Genomic DNA, 18,074 nt, shown 5'->3' with positions numbered 1-18,074 from the left:
AAAAATTACTAGTCCTGGCTGGCCTCAAAGCCATGGATGTGTAAGGATAGCTCCTGGTTAAGATAAAAATCAGTGTTCTTCTGTCTTTTTCTACATATCATGAGTCTAGATACTTTTTCAAAACCATTATTAGGTTTGCTATAAATACTTGATCAAGGAATTTATATGAAAATTATGCATGAAGACAGTATTTAATATCCCCAGCACTGCAAATTCAAATTACTTGCTGTACAAAATACTGTGCTACTGGTACAACTGGCATTCAAGCCTTTAACAGAAATCTACAATGTGGTTCCTTGATGAAAGCTGGAGCAAACCTGATCTTTTGCTCACCTTTGAGCTTTGCTGTGTTTAGATGGTTGTCAGCTCTTATGTGAGTGTGAAGTGATGCACAGCAAGCTGCCCATGAGTAATAACTGAATACAAAGGCTCCAGACTGAGCAGATTTCACCTGATACAGCTGAGTTTTAATTAGAACTAATGGGGTAAAACTGAGGAAAAGGCATATTTGGGCTGGATGTCAGGAAAACATTCCTGTTGGTGAAAGCTCTTATGGTATGTTCTTCCGAGGGAAGCAGTAGTAGTCTAAGTAAATCACAAAAAATGTATTGTAAAGATGGAACAATTTTTGAGAAGAGAACTGGTTGATTTGGCTGCAAAGCTCATTACTAAGCTTCTTCCTCCTCAGAGCCCCACGACTCATTTTATTTTCCTGAGTGTACCATGGAATTATAGCTTGGTTTGGGATGATAAACCAAAATTGATAGACCTGGGAAAAAATTATCTGTTCCATCATTCCATGTTTATAATGCCCATATAAACATATCATTATTATTTCAATTGTTCATGTGTATTAATTCATAAAACAGAACAAACTCCTCTGTGACATTGAGACTTTGTATCATATGTGATTAATGTTACAGACTTGTCCAAAGAGGAAGATTGTGTTTTTTCAGCTTCATAGGAACTGTGGTAGAACCTCTTAAAAATGCTGACCTCAGCACCTAAACCATGAATTTCCAGTGAGGTCACTGATCCAGAGTGGGCCAGAATGAAGCAGCAGTGATTAAGCAGTGTTTTCAGTGTTCACCAAGTTCCTTCTTTCATACCCCAGATACCTGTGGAGTGGAATAACCATGGCTCCAACTGGTTCTCTACAGGGTGCAAAATAAAATGGAGCTGCTTTGTGAAGCTGCATTGTGAGCTCCTGGCTGAGACCATGATGGAAACGCTTCCAGAGAAAAGAAATGCTAAAGATGCCTTCATTAACTATGCAGATGAGTGAGTTTCCTTTAGAAAATGGAGAATCCTTGCTTTATTTCTCTTGCTGTGGAAGTTGTTCCAGCTGGAGTTATGAGACAGTTGTAGTGGGGGCATATATTTATGCAATATGTTGTTCAGTGACACTTGGTGTGAAACATTTGGGGGGGTTATGGAGAACAAATTATGTGTAGGAGTAGCAATTGATTTATATGTGTGACATTTCAGTGTCACATGATAGGCCTTTCTTCAAAATCGTGCATTGAAAATTTTGTTTGTCATTCTACATTTCTAATAGGAGACACTTGATTGAAAGTAAATTCTTTTGGAATGTCATAATAATGAATTTGTTCTATCTACCCAACTTTTATGCCATTAATCTTATGCTTTCCATTAATATTTTCAGGCTTATTTTTCCCTTAGGTAGCACATCCCCTTTTTGTCTTCCTCAGCATATAGCAGAAGTTCAGTAATTTCTCTAGCAGGACTGTAAAACTGACATAGTATCTTAATTTGAGAAGTCATTAAGCTGCTCAAGCACTGAGATTTTTGAGATGTTCTGTTCTTCTCTATTCTACCACAAAAAAAGGAGAAAAGATTAAAAAAAAAAAAAATGAAAAAAGGGGAGGGAACCTTTGAAATCTGGGATACTGTTTGCATTTGCCCAGATTTCCTGGGGCATATGGGAACATATATTGACCGTGCAAGAACTAAATGTCCTTTCGACTCTGTCCCTGGGGGACTGTGGTGAGAGTCCTGGTGACACTGCAAATCAGGATCTTTGGAACAAAATGCTGCATTTTGTCTTAGCACTATCAAAAGAAATAACATTTTCATGATACGTGCTATTGGCGTAATGCTTCCAAAACAGACAATGATTTATATATTTCATGTGAGGACAGGATTCCTTTGGGGGTGACTCATTGTTTTAGTCTGGAATAATTCCAGTGGGAACCTTTTTCAGAACTGGTTGATACATACCTTACATGGTCTTAGTTTGGGAATTTTTTTTTTTGTCTTTCATTTTGTCCGATATGTGTGCTTGGCCTATTAAAATTAAATTGACTCTTTCCCTTCCGAAATATAAATACAAATCCAGTTTGTATTAACCAAGACCTTACATGGAGAGGGGAGGGGAGTGTGTGTGTGTGTGTGTATATATATATGTATTTATGTATGTATGTATGTATGTATGTATATTAAATAAATGTATACATAAATGTATTTATGTATGTGCATATACAGAGGAGGAAAAAACAAGAGCTGGATCTATTGCAACAGCAGTGTTTATTTTTTAGTAAAAGGGTGAATTTTGCTGTAAGCACATCTTTACACATCTTAGTTTGACCCAAAGACAACAATTGCCAGCATAACTGCTTCCATTTATAGAAATAATTCCATATTGTAGATTGTGGGACTACACGAATGCTGTGGCCTCTGAACACTGAATTAACAGTCAGTGGAAGCAGGATAGACTTGTATCATTCTGATCTGGGAACAGACTGTCTTCACTCACAGTCCTGGTCTTTGTGGCACATTTTGTCCCCTTTCTAAATTGATTTTGCCACTGTTATGGATCAGTGCAGTCAAGAGACTTCTGTAGCTTGGACGATAAGGAGCTGGGAAGCAGAGCTGCCCTAGGGAGTCCTCTAAAGTGTTCCAGTAAAGGGCCTACTGCATCAAGGACTTGAGGTCATCTCCATTAGTTACTCTTTCTGAAAACAGGTAAAATATTTGCCTTTCTTCAGTCATTGGGGACCTTCCTTTGTCTCTATAACTTTCCCTGCCATGCCACTCTGCACTCTTGCCTCCATCCCTTCTGGTAGCATGGGGTCATCATTTCTTGAGAGATCCCTGACTTTGCTTTGACTGCTTAGAACTTCTTCCCTTGAGCCTTATTTAGAGAGTGAAGAGGTTGGATAGATGTTGCTGGTGAAACTGAGGCATAGAAAACCTTGTGCACATCAGCGTTACCTGGGTGTGCTGTTGCAAAGTTCACCCACCCCTTTTGACAGTGGAACCACTTCCTTTGCTTCCTTCTGCTATCAAAGTGCTTCTAGAAGTTCTTGTGGTTTTAAACATGGCATTTTGGACTTCTGACTTTGCTGAAAGCATCCTTTTGTGCCAGAGCAATGTTTCTGTGTTCGTCCTTTGTAGCCTGTCCTTGCCTCCATCATCTGTCCATGGCTTTTTGCACTGGAACTCTGTCAGGATTTCCCAGTTTAGCCAAGCTGCTCTGTTGATATGCAGAGTATAAAGAGTATCTCTTGTGCTGAGAAGAACATGACCCTGGAGATAACTTCAGTCTTTCAGAGCCCAGAGGATGCCACCCACTAGTCCCCTACAATTGACATAATCTGCTTTCCTGAAATTCAGGGTCTGTGCTCTGCTACTTGTCCTCCTTGTACTCCTTAGGATCTTGAATTCTGCTGGATATTAGTGAAAGCCAAAGGTAATTCTTTTGCATGAGGACCAAAATGGTTAAAGTTCAATTAAAACATTTTGAATATTGGTTGCAAATGTCAGATTTTTGTACAAAGTTCTTCCTATGCATGACATTACACTGGTAGTGCTGGGTTAATGATAGAACTTGATCTTAAAGGTCTCTTCAAACTTTGATGATTCTGAGATCATGGAAAACAGTGACTGAGCCAGAGAAATTTGAATAATCCATTCCAAAAGACACATTGAAAACGGTGGCGTCAGTGAACCAGCCCTAACTATAAAAAGATTTCCATTCTTGGGGACTAAAGTCTCAAGACAACAGGTTACAAGATTTCACGTGCATGGCTCAAGTTTAGAAAGTTTCATCATCATCAGGTCTGTATGACAACCCCAGCCCTGATTTTGTCATGAAACCAAACCCCAAACCACTGGCTAAACCTAATTTAGATCTGGATCTGAGCACCCACTTCCTTTTCTTCATTTCCAATCAAAACAGGTTTCAGTTTTGGTTGGTTTGCATTCCTGGTGAAATCTCTTGTTGCTTATTGTTAACTTTTTCTCCCATCACTGTCTATGATCTCAAAAAAACCCCAAACAAACAAACAAATAAAAATATCAGACCCAAAAACAATCCCCTCTCCTCTTCACAGGACACATGTTTCAGTTAACCAAAACCACTGTCAACAAATGGAAGTATGACAAAACAGTGGTGGTTTCTTAGCCCTTGTTTTTATAGTTATTAATTATATTTGGTTTTGGTCCTAAAATGAGATGTAAATATTTCTTAAATCAGGTGAATTAGTTGTTTTTGTAATTACATTTCATTGGATAAATGACAGAGTATATTTAAGTGGGCATAGATTCTACCCAAATATTTTAAGTGGTTGTGTTAGCAGTTGGTTGCAGTTTATTAAATCTGTCACACAGATCAGGATTAAAAACTTGTTCTTCCCTCTAAGTATTATGCCTTAAAAAGCAAATCTTGGGACAACTAACACACATCTGACTTAAGGGATCAGTTTTCAGTATAAATCCTAATGACTTCATTTTTAAATGAGTAGGAGAATTGGACAGTCAATATAGAAAGAGATTTATTGATCTTGCTCAGGTTTGTAGACCATCATGGAAATCTCATATGCTTTCACAGTATATTGATAAAAGGAATTGAATGCCAAGTCCAACTGGGATTCTGTATCTGGTTTTATTGCTGCGAAGCAGTTTTATTTTCAGACATTTCTATCTGTCTCAAATGACCACCTGTCATGAAGTTCTTAGGAAAAAAGCATGTGTGCTTTTTATTCCTTTCTTTTATGTGGTCATGCAAATAAATAGAATTATTAGCAACTCAAAATTTGTTTTCTTTTATTGTAGTGTTCCATTTGGAAACAGTAAAATGGATGCTGTAGTCAGCCCCTTAGACTGACACCTCTGGAATATCCGCAAAGTGTTCTATTTGAATACATTTGGTTAAAAATTAGTAGCACATTGGTGAGGAACAAAAATATATCCTGAACTGCAAATATAGGTAGGTGAGATACTTAATGTAGCACACCAGAGGAAAACACGTGGAAATCCACAGTGTCAATCTGTTTAAGGGATTAAATATATTTGGACACTGTCTCTTCCCAAAACAGATGAAAGAAGCTGGTGAGATATGGCCAAAGTTTGTTCTTATTTGCTGTGGGGAAGGAGGGTCTTCGGGCTAGGACAACAATAAAGAGTTAGTCTGTGGTGTGAAGATATAATAATAATTGGAGCTGGAAAGGGGAATCTGGAATTCCTGGTGGTTCTTATTGGGGTGCAGTTTAACCACCTCCCTTTCTTCCTAACACACCATTTCACCCTTACACAACAGCGTTAGCACAAAATGTTAATATCTGATTTCTCAGGGCAGAGGAAGCAGCTGTTCTGATTTGTGTTTTGAGTGAGTCATCTTTTAGCTTGGTGGAATTTGGTGAGCAGAACCAGAGCCTATGCAGGGCTGCCAGGACCTGCTACTTAGAGAGAAGCACCGAAAACAGGGAGCCAGTGACTTGTTTTACATGACAAATTCACCAGCACTAGAAAGCACGTGGATTTTTTTGGTTTTTTTTTTAATTATGATTTTTAGAGAGTCAGACAGTGTTTGCATACACAATACTAGTCTGTATGCAGACAGAGGCTGGCATTATGCCAAATACCTACAAATTCAGAGCCCCGTCCTCAGCTGGTACGTGTCACTGTAGTTCCATTGACTTCAATGAACTGGCCCCAGTTTACATTAACTGAGGAGCTGTTGCATTATGTGGAACGATTTTTTTTTTACCCCCTTCTTTCTTTCTTTTTTTTTTTTTTTAAATGAAAAACATGGAAGTCTCATTCTCATTGTGTTAGCTCACAGGACCCCTTCCTCTTTTGGGAGACCTTTGTCTTCTCCTTTGATATTCTTTCTTTTCTCTCTAGATTATTTCCATTTCTACCAAATTTAAGACATATTCACATTAGTTTTCTGAAGGTAGTATGCTGAGGGTGCCTTATGCTTCTTGACCTACCCCTGAGGGACTCACACAGAATTTTTTAAGTTGAAATCTCAGAGCTGTAGGGTAATAATTCCTCACCCTGTGATTAAAATATGCATTATATCATTGAAGTGGTATCCCTTTCACATTGCTGTGATACATAAGTATCTCTCACAAAAGAGCAATCAGATTAATATTTTTGGTCATTTCCCAGGAACTCGTGGAAGCAGTGGCTGAAGGGAGACTGCTGACCAAAAGCAGCCAAAAAAAGATCTTTCTCCTAAATTTAAACTCTCTCAAGGCAGTATGTAATAAAATGAAAGCTGGCTCAGGCTAGGATGCTGTTGGCTGAAATGGATGATGAAGTCTGTAATCAGCTTTGTCACCCAGTGCTTTGGCCCAAGAAATGTGCATTTATATGTGTAGCTTCCACACCTGTCCTTTCATGTAAGAATAAGTCCAACCTGTGTAAATATTTCTTCTACATAAACATATGTTCACATTCAATGTCCAGTGGGTCTCACAAAAGTGAGATTCTTTCCTTTCCTGCACTGATTGAAGTGTTCTAGTCAATAAACTGGCGTGCAATTCCTTAAGGGATCATTCATATTGGTTTTTAATTTCTTCTTAAAAGCTTCTTTGAATGCTAAGGCTCCCTTTTAATAATTTTTTCTTCCTTAATCATTATGTTGTTGTCTTTTATCCTTGAGAAGATGGATGCTTTGGATACCTTCTCTGTTCTATGTAAAAATTCTGCTCTATCTTCATTTTTGCCATAACAATTTTGGACATTTTCCAATTTTAAACGAATTTGTAGTAAGCAATGAGTGTTTGAAGAAGGACTTCATGTCTAATATTGAATGAGTGTCTGAATTGTTCCTCCTAATGTTTTGTTGTTCTTTTACCTACCCTGTATTTTCTCATGCAGTCATCTTGAGTCACATTCCCACAGTCTGGCCAGATGTTCAGAAGAGCTCTGCTTCTATTTTGGCATTTTAATAAGTAGCCAGATTTTGTAAAGTCCCTGCTCTGTGTCTGAAATAAGAGTTTCTGAGCAATGTAAACTCTTAAAAATTAATGTTACATGCCTAAATTGGAGAGAATTTTTTTTAAAAGCAGGCTGAGATTAGGAGTCTCTGAATTACTCAAAATCTGTGTCATATAATTTCCCTACTACAACTTGTCAACTTGAGGTATCACCAGCCTTCTCACGTGTTTTCATTAAAACTGAAGTGCATGGAAAGAAATTCCTAGATATAGGGAGGCATGGAAAACAAGCAACTGTTGACAACACAACCATTCATTCATTTCCTAACATCACAGGTCATGTACTGTATTTTAAGTCAAACAATAAGGCCATTGTTGGCATAGGAAAACAAGCACAGTTTATGTAGAGGTTAAAAGACTGGAAAGGTGAAAGGCTGGTTTGTTTTTGGCAAGCTGTGGTTTGCTCCTCTCAGGTGAGATGGGGAGGTTTCATGCTCTGGCAGTTTCTGCAGAGGACAGGGGAGGCAGATGATGCTCTTTGCCATGGCCAATCTCTCCTCACTGTTTCCTTGTGCTGTATCCAGCTCCACAGTCTCCAGTTCTATTGTCAAGTGGAGGGAAGACTGGAAAACTGGAAGCCCGTAAGATACTGATTTTGAAATTCAGTGCTAATGTTGTTAATACAATTGTGTAAATGCTACAATTCTGTCATTAAGATTGCAAAAACAAGTGCTCAGGTTTTGGCAGCACGAAGCAGCTTTTTCTAAGACATTTAGGAGTCTAATTATGCAGAGACAAGGGTTTCAGTAGCTGTTTGTTCAGCCTGTCTATTATTGGCTCAGCCTTTCAGCTCCAGTGGGATGTGAGAGCTCTCAGCATTTCTGAAAGTTAGTCTGCACTACTGTAGGTACTCCAACAGCTATGGAAAACTTGCTTTACAGACTTGCCTTAGCACCTAGATATATCCAGTGTGCCATGTTCCTTTACACAGCACATTTTAAGAATAAGAAAATTCATGGTTTGAAAAATCTGGTTTAGATCTGCATGCTTTCTCCTGTCATGCAAGGTGAAGTACAATGCCTTCCCTCTGGTCCCGCTGAGCATAAACTGTAATCCATAAACTGTATTTCCCACATACCACCATCGTGTCCCACAACAGGTAAAAATAGAGCCAGCGCTTCGGAGGCTGGCCTTGCTGTGAGAGTATGATGAGAAATTTCAGTATAATCTCAGTGCAGCCTTGTGTTTACACAGCCATGCTGTCCTGGGACAGAGTCACACAGATTGCAAGCATTCTTGCTGTGAGGAATCCAGCTCTGACAGGAATAGCCCATTCCCAAAGCTCAGCTCTGTCTAGAAAACTGCCTCTGTTATCCAAGATTATGGCAGAGAGCAAACACTCCTCCAGCTTACCATAGCTTTGCCATCAAAAGGAGCTTTCATTTAGGAGTCTGAGCTCCCAAACAGAGTGTGTTTTCCCAGGAATGTTTGGCTCAAAGCTGACAGGAATGCTTGGTTCAAAGTCTCGCTATCAGTGAGGCATGGTTTAGGTTGGGTTTGTTCCAAAGGATCCCAGGGCAGTGTGTGGCAGAGACATTTCACCAGACGCCACCAGCTCCCTGCACATGGAGGTAGCTGGCTGAGTAATTTTATGGATTCATAGGCACTGGGCTCCTTTTCCCTTCTGTGGGTCAAATCCCACATTTAAAGGTAACCTCAGAAACATCTGCTTTGGGGGACATGATACCATGCAAGTAACCAGAAAGCTGCTGACTTTAAATGCCATCTTTTATTGTCAAACATCCTCTTTAAAATCAAAAACCTTCTGTGATTTCTCTGGTGGAACACAGTGTGTTTGGTGCTGTATATCAGCACACTCCACTTTTGGAGTATTGCCCCTCAGCCATATTCCTGCTGGGGAGAGGTCACTCTGATAGAATCTTAGTTCAATGAAAATACGGTTCTTCTTAGCAGATGCTCAGCCCCTACACAGCAACTACTGCCTAATGTTTATTTTGAGAGCTGTTGAGTAACTGACATCTTTGTTCAGTCTTGGTTTGTTGGTTTGTTTTTTTTTTTTTAACATTGTGCTGTTTGATGGAGCCAAAATCTGATTCTCAATGTCTATTGTTTTTCATGGGCTTTTAGAGAACTCCCCTAAAAAAAGGCAGCATTAACTGGTTAGGGGCCAGTTAGCGAGGCCAGACAGAAACACCAGCAGGGTGTGTGAATTCTGACTGTCATCTTCATGCATGCAGAGGTCAAGAGACTGACACAGCATATGCAGATAGCAAGCCTTAAATATTTGACAGAAAGATAAGAGTATTTTTAGCATAATCCTTGGTAACCCTCTGTTTATTTTCAAAAGTGAATTAAGAATCTATATTCCATTGTTTTAATGTGATGTTATGCCACAATCCATTGAAAAGGTGGTTTAGGATTCTAATTCATTTATGCGTTGTTGGACATATTAGCTAGTGTGCCTAAGGGAAGAATAGGGCTGAGTCAAGCAATCTGAATGCAACTTTGAACTGTCACTGGGACTTTGTAGTGCCTTGAATAAGTCATGCAAAGATTGCTACACAAAAATGATGTGAACTTATGAGTGGTGCCCACATTTTCTGTATTCCATTTTTGAAAATCCCCAGTTACCTTGTCCTATAAACCTGAAGGTGCGTCTCTTGCTGCTGATGATTTTCCCATGGGAATTATCTAGGTATTGTGGCCAGCTCTGCTTGAGTCTCGTTAGGAGCAATTTCAGAACTCGTGACTCAGCTCCCCTTGTAGGCTATGGGGCTTGGCTTCTCTGTGTTTCCTGTGCGGACAGGGGCTCCTCTCAAAGGCAGGACAGAGCTGGCTCTCCAAACTCAGAGCTAGGCCTGCTGATTTCTCTAAACATTTCTGAAGGAAAATAAACAGCAAGTAACCAATGTAGTGGGTATGAGATAGTTACTCACAAGGTTCTTTCCGTTTCCTACTCTGGAGTCTATAAAGTGCATTCTTGTGTCAAGAGCTACTGTTGATGCAGCATATAATACCACAACACCACAGATTTAAAAAAAAGAAGGAGGAAAAAGAATCAATTAGACGCAATTATAATTAAAGTCTACTGACTGTAAGTTTGTTCTGGCTGATTGGACAAGCTGAATGAGAAATTTCTTGATCATGAAATTTTGTATCATACCATCACATGTACAATCCTTTGTTTACACAGAAACCACCATATTATGCTCTGTTTATTTTAAAAATCTAGTTCTATTTTTGCAATATAATGACATGCTAGTGAAACCAAAAGGAGCATTGGCATACTCATTCACTCACAGCCTCCTTTTGTTACCATCTTTCCCCCTGGCAAATAAAATAGAAATTCATGCCTTCTAATAGGTTCATTTGTAAACTCAGCAGATGTGGGCAAATGAGGGCAAGTGAGGCAGCTGCATGATCAGGATTCCTGACTCGTGAAAGCAGATTTTTGGCAGTGGCAACCAAGTCTTTGGTTTGTTTTGCTTTGGCTGGTCTCTAATAAGGCCCTGATTTCCTCCTTGTTTTGGCTGCTGCTGAATTGCTGATGAGTCTGTAAGAGTAGCTTGGGGTCATCTGGCTGAGGCTCTGTGGGAGCTTGTGCATCCCAAAAGTGATTTCACTGGGTTTTACCTGCTCCCCTTGAACAGAATAACTTGTCAGATGCTCTTTTTCAGTAACCCTGAGACACTTCTGGGGACTTGCAAATGAAATCCACTGCTAGATTTTCCCACTGTGGTTTCATCTGTTCTTCTGTATTCCAGCCAAGACGTGGTGTCTTTCTCAAATGGCCACTTGGCTGAGCTGGGAGCTGTGGGGTTGATGTTTGAGTCAGTGAAACCCTATCAGAGCTTTTCCACAGTGATACAGGTTAGGCTCCCTTGGTGCCAAGGATGAGCGGGCTAGGAGATGTTATTTTTAGGAATTGCTGGAGACTTGATGCCAAGAAGTGCAAGCTCAGCACTCCAGAAAAGCCTCCAGCAGGATCCTGTCAAGGACTGGATCAGTCTGTGCTTTTACAAGTGTTACTCTGAGAAAGCTAATTCTCAACAAACCTGCATTTGTGTGGTGTTGGTTGCTTTAAAGAAAAAAAAAAAAGGGAAAAATAGCAGAATTACTCAGACTAGAGTGATTGTGTGCTTGCCCAGCTCCAGGTAGTGTGGGCATTTGCCTCGTGAAACAACCCCATGTTTCAGAGGCTGGCACAATGTGATTGCTGTATTCAGCAGCCCAGGCTTCTTGGAGTTGCAAAGGACCATCCATTGAAGAGTGACAAGAGATCATGAGAAAGTTTGTGGGTGTTTACAGGAATTTGCAAATTTCCCATTCATTTTCTATGAGATACTCACATAGGCTGGCATTTCCTGACCCAAAAAAAAAAAAAAAGAGGGAGGTGCTGCTGAGAGGGAAAGAAAGCACTTGTCATAGTCATATCACTAATTATGTATTCAGAACTGCAGGAGGTACAGAAAGACACTGAAAAGGTCCATGTGAATAATGGGACAGATGCTCATATGTCTGCTAGGATCTCTCCATGCAGATGGATTTGGTTGCTGTGGGCTTCTTGGCAATGACGTGGTCTGTGGTGCTGGCTCCTTCTGCACATTGCTGCTCTTGGATGTTGAGATTGCATTCACAGTTCCCAAGTTCAAACCTCAGCATGCTACACACCCACAGATTCCCACAGCTTGGTCCTGCAAAATGTGCCCTCTGACAGAAACCTCCCAGTCCTCATGTGCTTTTTTTTCCACCACTGCAATGAACAGCTTTGTTTTGAACAGAAATTGAATGTAGCTCGCTTCCGCACCTGTGACCTGGTCTCTCATGTGCTAAACTTGGAGTAAAACAGTATTACTTGATCCCACCCCCTTGATCCTCACAGCTGCAGGACATTAATGGCAATAGCACCTCTGAATTTCAAGCACTTCAGTGTTTTTTTGCCTGCCTGCCTCAGTCATCCTTGTGAAAACAGGAACAGATTTTGCTCGTTGCTCCTGGAGGAGCACCTTCACATGAATAACTCAGTACAGACAGCAACAACAAAAATTTTCACACCTATTCTCTCTTCTTTACTCACCTCTGTTAGTTTAATATTCCTGAATATAACAGAGATGTATTTAGTGATCAGTCACAAACCACAAATCTTTAATACCTTGTGAAGCATCAGTTAATGTTCACTAAGGTCCTTTTTAGTGAAATACAGACCCATTGCTCTAAAGAACTGGAAACTTTAGTAAAAGAAGTAGAAAAGTAAGTGTTTGAAGGGAAACAAAGTCAAGGAGCAGTGGCCAGTGCTGCAGAAAAAATGGCAGAACACATCTAAGTATTGTTTGTGAAACTCTGCTGCTCTAGGTCACTTTACTGTGACTTTGCTCACATGTTTAGAGGAGTGAATCTTGTTATTTGTGAAGCCCAGCCTTCTGCTCAGCTGAAGGACATGTATAGTCCACCTGTGACTGAGGAGACTTATGTTGAGAACCATATGTGTGTGTTTCTTGGGCTGGGATTTGTGAGATATTACAGCAGCAGTTAGACTTGCTTAAAACCAAAATCAGGAAAGAATACTTGGCTTATCCACAGCGAATAACTCAGCAAGTCTGTCACCAGAGCCCTTCTGGTGTGTGCAGATATTGCACACAGCAATTCCTCTCTACAGAAAGAGCCCATCAATAAAGGCCACCCATTCTTTCCCAGTGACGACCACCAATCCTTTGGTTGTCATGACTTCTCCGAGCCCATTGTTCCCCACTTCCTTTCTCATATAATAATTCTGACTTCCGTGACCTTTCTGTCTGCTCTTCCAACATGGATTTTAGAGCACCTACCACAGAAACAAAACTGAATCCCAATGATTATTGGCCTTCATTCCTTTCACCCTAGATGGAGTTGTATTTTCCTTTCACTCAATTTCCGTTTAGACTTTCTTTTCCAATTCCTTTAAACTGTCTGTCTCAGCTGCCCAGTTTGCAAAGGCCTCTTGTGCTCTTTACTGTGTTTTTCTCACACCCTTCTGAAAGCCATAGGGTCAAAACAATGCTCCTAATCTCATTTGAAATCCCTTGTGTGCTTTGTTTAGTTATGTTTTTTGTGCCAGTTTTTTTGACAGATTTTTTTCTTGTAAGTGGGGGTTGCAGTTTCTTCTCAGGGGTTGAAATTCTGGTTTCATAGAAATCAATATAAATCTTCAGTCAGACCAGGACTATGTTGAGAATCCTGAAAGAAGAAAGATTGTTTTTGCTTCTTGTTCCCACGTTTCTAAAGTTTTACTAGATTGTACAGAATTTTGAGAAATAGGAAAAACATTCTAGGTAAGAGTCCAGGTAAGAGTAAAATTTCTTTTAGCCTTTTTCAGAAGCATGGGTTTGAATTTTTTTCAGATGTATTGCACCACAGTGGATTCTTTCCTTGGCTTTAAATAGTACTTTTGTTTTTTCTGCCATTCTGCCATCCTTAATTATACTAAGTGTGTTCCAAACCCCTCTGAAGTTAGTGGAAACACTCTCACTGAACTCAGTGAACTCACCTCAGAGTTTCCCTACCCCACCTGAAGTCAGAAGGAAATTAGAAAGGCTGCCTGTGGTGCAGGATACTAATGGTTTCAGCAGACAGAAGTCTGTTTATTCTGTGTTCTTTTCCTCATTTCAGGGAATGCTGCTTTACAAGGATGTAACAGGACTCTGCTTCTGCTTCAGTACCTACATCAGCCCCCAATCCTAATGGCAGATATTAAATCCATATTCTTCTGATTCTTGAAAAATAGTCAAAGGTGATAGAAGCCCAAATACATTACGATATATTTATTGTTACTCTTTTGGAATTCAGTCTCTTTTACTGCTTTTTAAAGCATATTTTTGTGTAATAAATCCATCTGGAATATGTAGATTATAGTCACATTTACACCTCCCTCTGAATCATACAGGAAAAAATTGAGAGATGATGTTTTGAGTGCAGGCAGAGGTAAGAAATGGTGGTGGGGAACCAGCAGTCTATTTCTTTCTATATACCATGGAATTGTTATTTAGAACCCTTGGCAAAAATTAGTGGAAAAATAAGCATCATTGTGAGCTCTCTCTAAACATGGACAGGAACAGGTGAGAAATTAAAAATTGAAAAAAAAAAAAAAGACAGCAGCTCTTTGACAGGATCATTCTTTTGTAACAGGAAACTCATTCCTAACTAGTACAGTGCACGAGACACCAGGCACTCCAAGTCGAATTTGTTGTGCTAATTGTGCCCTGGGGGGTTGCTGACCATTTAGGAGGATCAGCAGAAGAAACAATAAAACATTTTTATTAGCCTTGAAGTCAGACCAGTGGGAATTTTCCAGAGAAGGGCCTACCCTAGTTCTCTTTCATAAACTAACTTCCTCCAAACTATTTGATAACAAGGGAAATGAAAACTATCAGATAAAGGAGGGAGGGCAGAAATTTGTTAATTACTTGGATGCTTTGGAGTTGTCAAATGTGGTAGCTCCACAGCATTTCTGTCAACCCCTGGGTATAAGTGGTTGTGGACATCTTGTCTCCATGTCAGGAAATTTCACTGCTCTTTGGACCTGAACTGTGTTTGGCCAATGACTTCTTGTCATTGGTTTGGGGTTGAAAGGACCTTAAGCACCACATGGTTCCAACCTCACCTTCCACCAGACCAGGCTGCTGAAATCTTCATCCAGTGTGGACGGGAGCACCTCCAGGGATGGGGCAGTGCTCCATTCCATCCACAGCTCCTCTGGGCTGTGCCAGTGTCTCCACTCTCACAGTGGAGAATTTCTTCCCAGCACCTAATTTAACCCTGCCCTTTGCCATTTAAAGTTTGCAGCCATTCCCCCTTGTCCTGACACCTCATCATGATGATCCTTGCAGTCAAAGGTCCCAGACAAAACAAGGGGACTGTGCAAATGTGCACTGAGAGACAGAGATTTCAACAGAAGAAATGCTTTGAGTTGTTGCTTGCATCTGATATTCTCACTGGTAGTGCTGTATCTGCTGGTGTCAGGTCAAGGAGTTTTTTGTTTCTCTCACTGTCCAGGAATGCTGCAGCAGCAGCAGCAGCAGCCATCCCAGGTGAGTGATGATTTTGCCCTTTGCTTAGTTTGCTGCCCTCTGATGCAAGCTCTGAGTATTTTAAGCAGATAGAAATAAAGATGAGGGATCTCTGAGAGCGGTATTGGCTGCTAGATAACTACACTTCCAGAAACTTCTTTGAGTTTGGCTTTTCCTCTTGCGGTGTACTCTGGTCTGCTGCAAAATATAAAAGCCTTAACCCTTGATTTCAATGGGAAATACATACATAAGTACCTTCAAAGATGTGATTTTAATGGGAAATAGATAAATGAGTACCTTAAAAGATTTGATTTAATGCGCTGGAATAACAACATTCTCTGAATTTATTCTGCTGAGCATACTCAGATCCTTTTATACTAATGCTGCAGCTGAAGCTTTAGGCACTGCAGAAATGTGATTCTAAACCAAGGTTCATAAAGTCATATGGTTTTTAGGACTGTCTTTCAGTGAAGGTGAAGCTGCTTCTTTTTTTTTTTTTTAATCAAAGGCAGGAACTACACAAATACTTAAAAGTAGCATAAGGATTCAACAAAATATTTACTGCAACTACTGACTTGAATTTTGTGAGGTTTTCTTATATATAAGCTAAGAGACTCAGCTTATCGGTAGCTCTCTATAATTTCTTGCCATTTAGTTTTGAAGATGACTATCAGGATTTCAAACCAATAAAGTTAATCTAACTGTACACTATTCTCTCTTCAGCATCTTTGCATGCTTAAAATAACCCAAAATTATTTCTGACTAAATATGCTAATCAAAAAACTGGAAATACCACAGCTGATGAAATGAGGACAGGTTGGGCCAACATCTCCTTATAATTGCCAGTTATTGACTTCCTTTTTGTCAGGGTCACCAGAAAGCTATGGAAAACTTTATCCCAGAATATTGGGTTTACTGGCATTTCTTGAAGAAAAAGCATAAAATACGTGAAGAACTTGCAGAGTCTCTGCCCTCAAGTCTCTTTACAAGAAACTATTTTTGTGATTAGATGTTGGACCAAGCTTCTCTGCAATTTTTCCACTGCTGTTAACTGTAAATAACTTCCAGCCTTGCATTAACTCTTTTAGCTCCTGACAAGCAAAACTGTTCTGTATCTGCTGGGCGTAATGAGAGAAACAGATGAGCTGGGAATTTGAAGCTGGATCTGAGGCTTTTTTGTTGGGACTGTGTTTATGAACTCTTTTGTAACTTTCCCATTCCTGACTCCCCTTAGAGACTGCAAATATTTTTATCGGGTATAACATTTTTTGGGAAATACATCCATGGCCATGGCTGGATTTTGATCTTGTGTCTGCTGAAGCAAATGACAACATTCTTACTGGCCTTTGGGAAATGGTTGTGTGCACTGCAGACATTGACCTGGAAAGACTTTAGCATCTCTCTGGTAGGCCCAAGCTGGAAAACTGTAGCTCTAAATTCAGTTCCTAATTCTGTGTGGTTGTCCAAAGGCAGCAGGGCCTCAGATATGAGTGGAGCCTGTAAATGCTAAAAAAACAATAAAATGCTGATAGGAGTAAAAACATGAACACATGTTGAGTTAAGGAGAAACGCAGCTCTTTTTGAGCCAGTCTTGAGAGGCAAATTCTCTAGCCCTGTGCATTCCCTTCTGGAATGTCCATCTAATGCCAAGATCATGTCCTGACTCCTACATGCTCTGCCATGGCCTAGTTACAGAGTGGAATCTGCCTGAGAATTTTCAGATGGACACTAAAGAAAATGTAAACACAGAGAAAAAGTCCATGCTTCGAGGTGTGTGATGATTTGGATTCTAAACATTCCAAGATTAAAGATACTGCAATACTGTGGAATCCTGTGTACCTGTCAGCTGAGCGGAGCTGCTTTAAATGCTCCAGTCACACATACAAAGCTGAAGAGTGACCCTATCATGGATTTAGGAGAGGCACGCTTCCCGTTGCAGGGCAGGTTTCCACCTCTTCTTTATCCACAGCAGTGTAATGATGTCTCCTATGAAACACAGGGATTTCTTTTCAGCTCTTATCAGAGAAATATAGTATGAAGCAGATTAATTGAAAGTCAATCTTATGCTACATATTATGAATGAGGAAAGTTTTATACCTACTCTCACTTTGCCACCAAAGAGGGAAAAAGACCATTTAAAAATTCTTGCATTAAAAACATTCCCAGGCAGTCTTGTTTGTTATTTTTTAATTTTCCTTTTTAATGGGAATTATGCCACAGAGGCACTGGCTTATAAGGTTCATTAGGTTTTAAGAATATGTTTCAGTCTCTTGGTCAGACAAAATTAAAAATTGGCAGGACGTCACGTGGGAAAATTCTGGCAGAGCTGAAAAGTGGTTCCAGTCTCCCCATAGTTCTTGGAGAAGGGTTCTGGCTTTTCGTTTTCCTTCTGGTTCAAAGTTCTCCAATTCAGCATCTGCCAGCAGAATATTGCCACGGGCTTGAATGGAATTTAGGTTGTGTATCAAAATAATGAGTAGATGTTTTATCTATTGCAAATGATGAGTAGATGTGTTGTCTATTAATTATACAAATTGTACCCAGCTACCCTGGCTGGGATGGTGGTCCTTAGGGTTTTCCATAGGACTTTTTGTTCTCATTCAGGACATGGGCATCTGTAGTGGAACTTCTTCTGGATTTTGCAACCAAGTAAAAGCCTCGGCTTCACGTTTTTTTCTTTTGGAAGTTAAATGTGTCAGTTTCCTGTCTCAACCATGAGGAAAGAATTGAGGCCTCTCAAGGCTCCTTCTGCAGTGTTCTAACCCTCAGAAATAATAATAACATTCAAAATAATTCGTCTTCGTTGAAAGCTGTGATCAAA

At 40.0% G+C, this 18,074-nt stretch overlaps 1 long non-coding RNA gene across 1 annotated transcript in view; it reads left to right on the top strand.

Annotated features, from left to right (window-relative positions):
* Nucleotides 1-18,074, top strand: part of LOC116993280 — a 93,688-nt gene that overhangs the window by 55,191 nt on the left and 20,423 nt on the right. The gene's annotated exons all lie outside the window — the stretch shown is intronic.

The sequence above is a fragment of the Catharus ustulatus genome, chromosome 3 (genome assembly GCF_009819885.2).
Source record: "Catharus ustulatus isolate bCatUst1 chromosome 3, bCatUst1.pri.v2, whole genome shotgun sequence".
NCBI classification, from domain to species: domain Eukaryota; kingdom Metazoa; phylum Chordata; class Aves; order Passeriformes; family Turdidae; genus Catharus; species Catharus ustulatus.
Note: the sequence above shows the minus strand (reverse complement) of the source record. Positions and strands in the feature narration are given on the sequence as shown.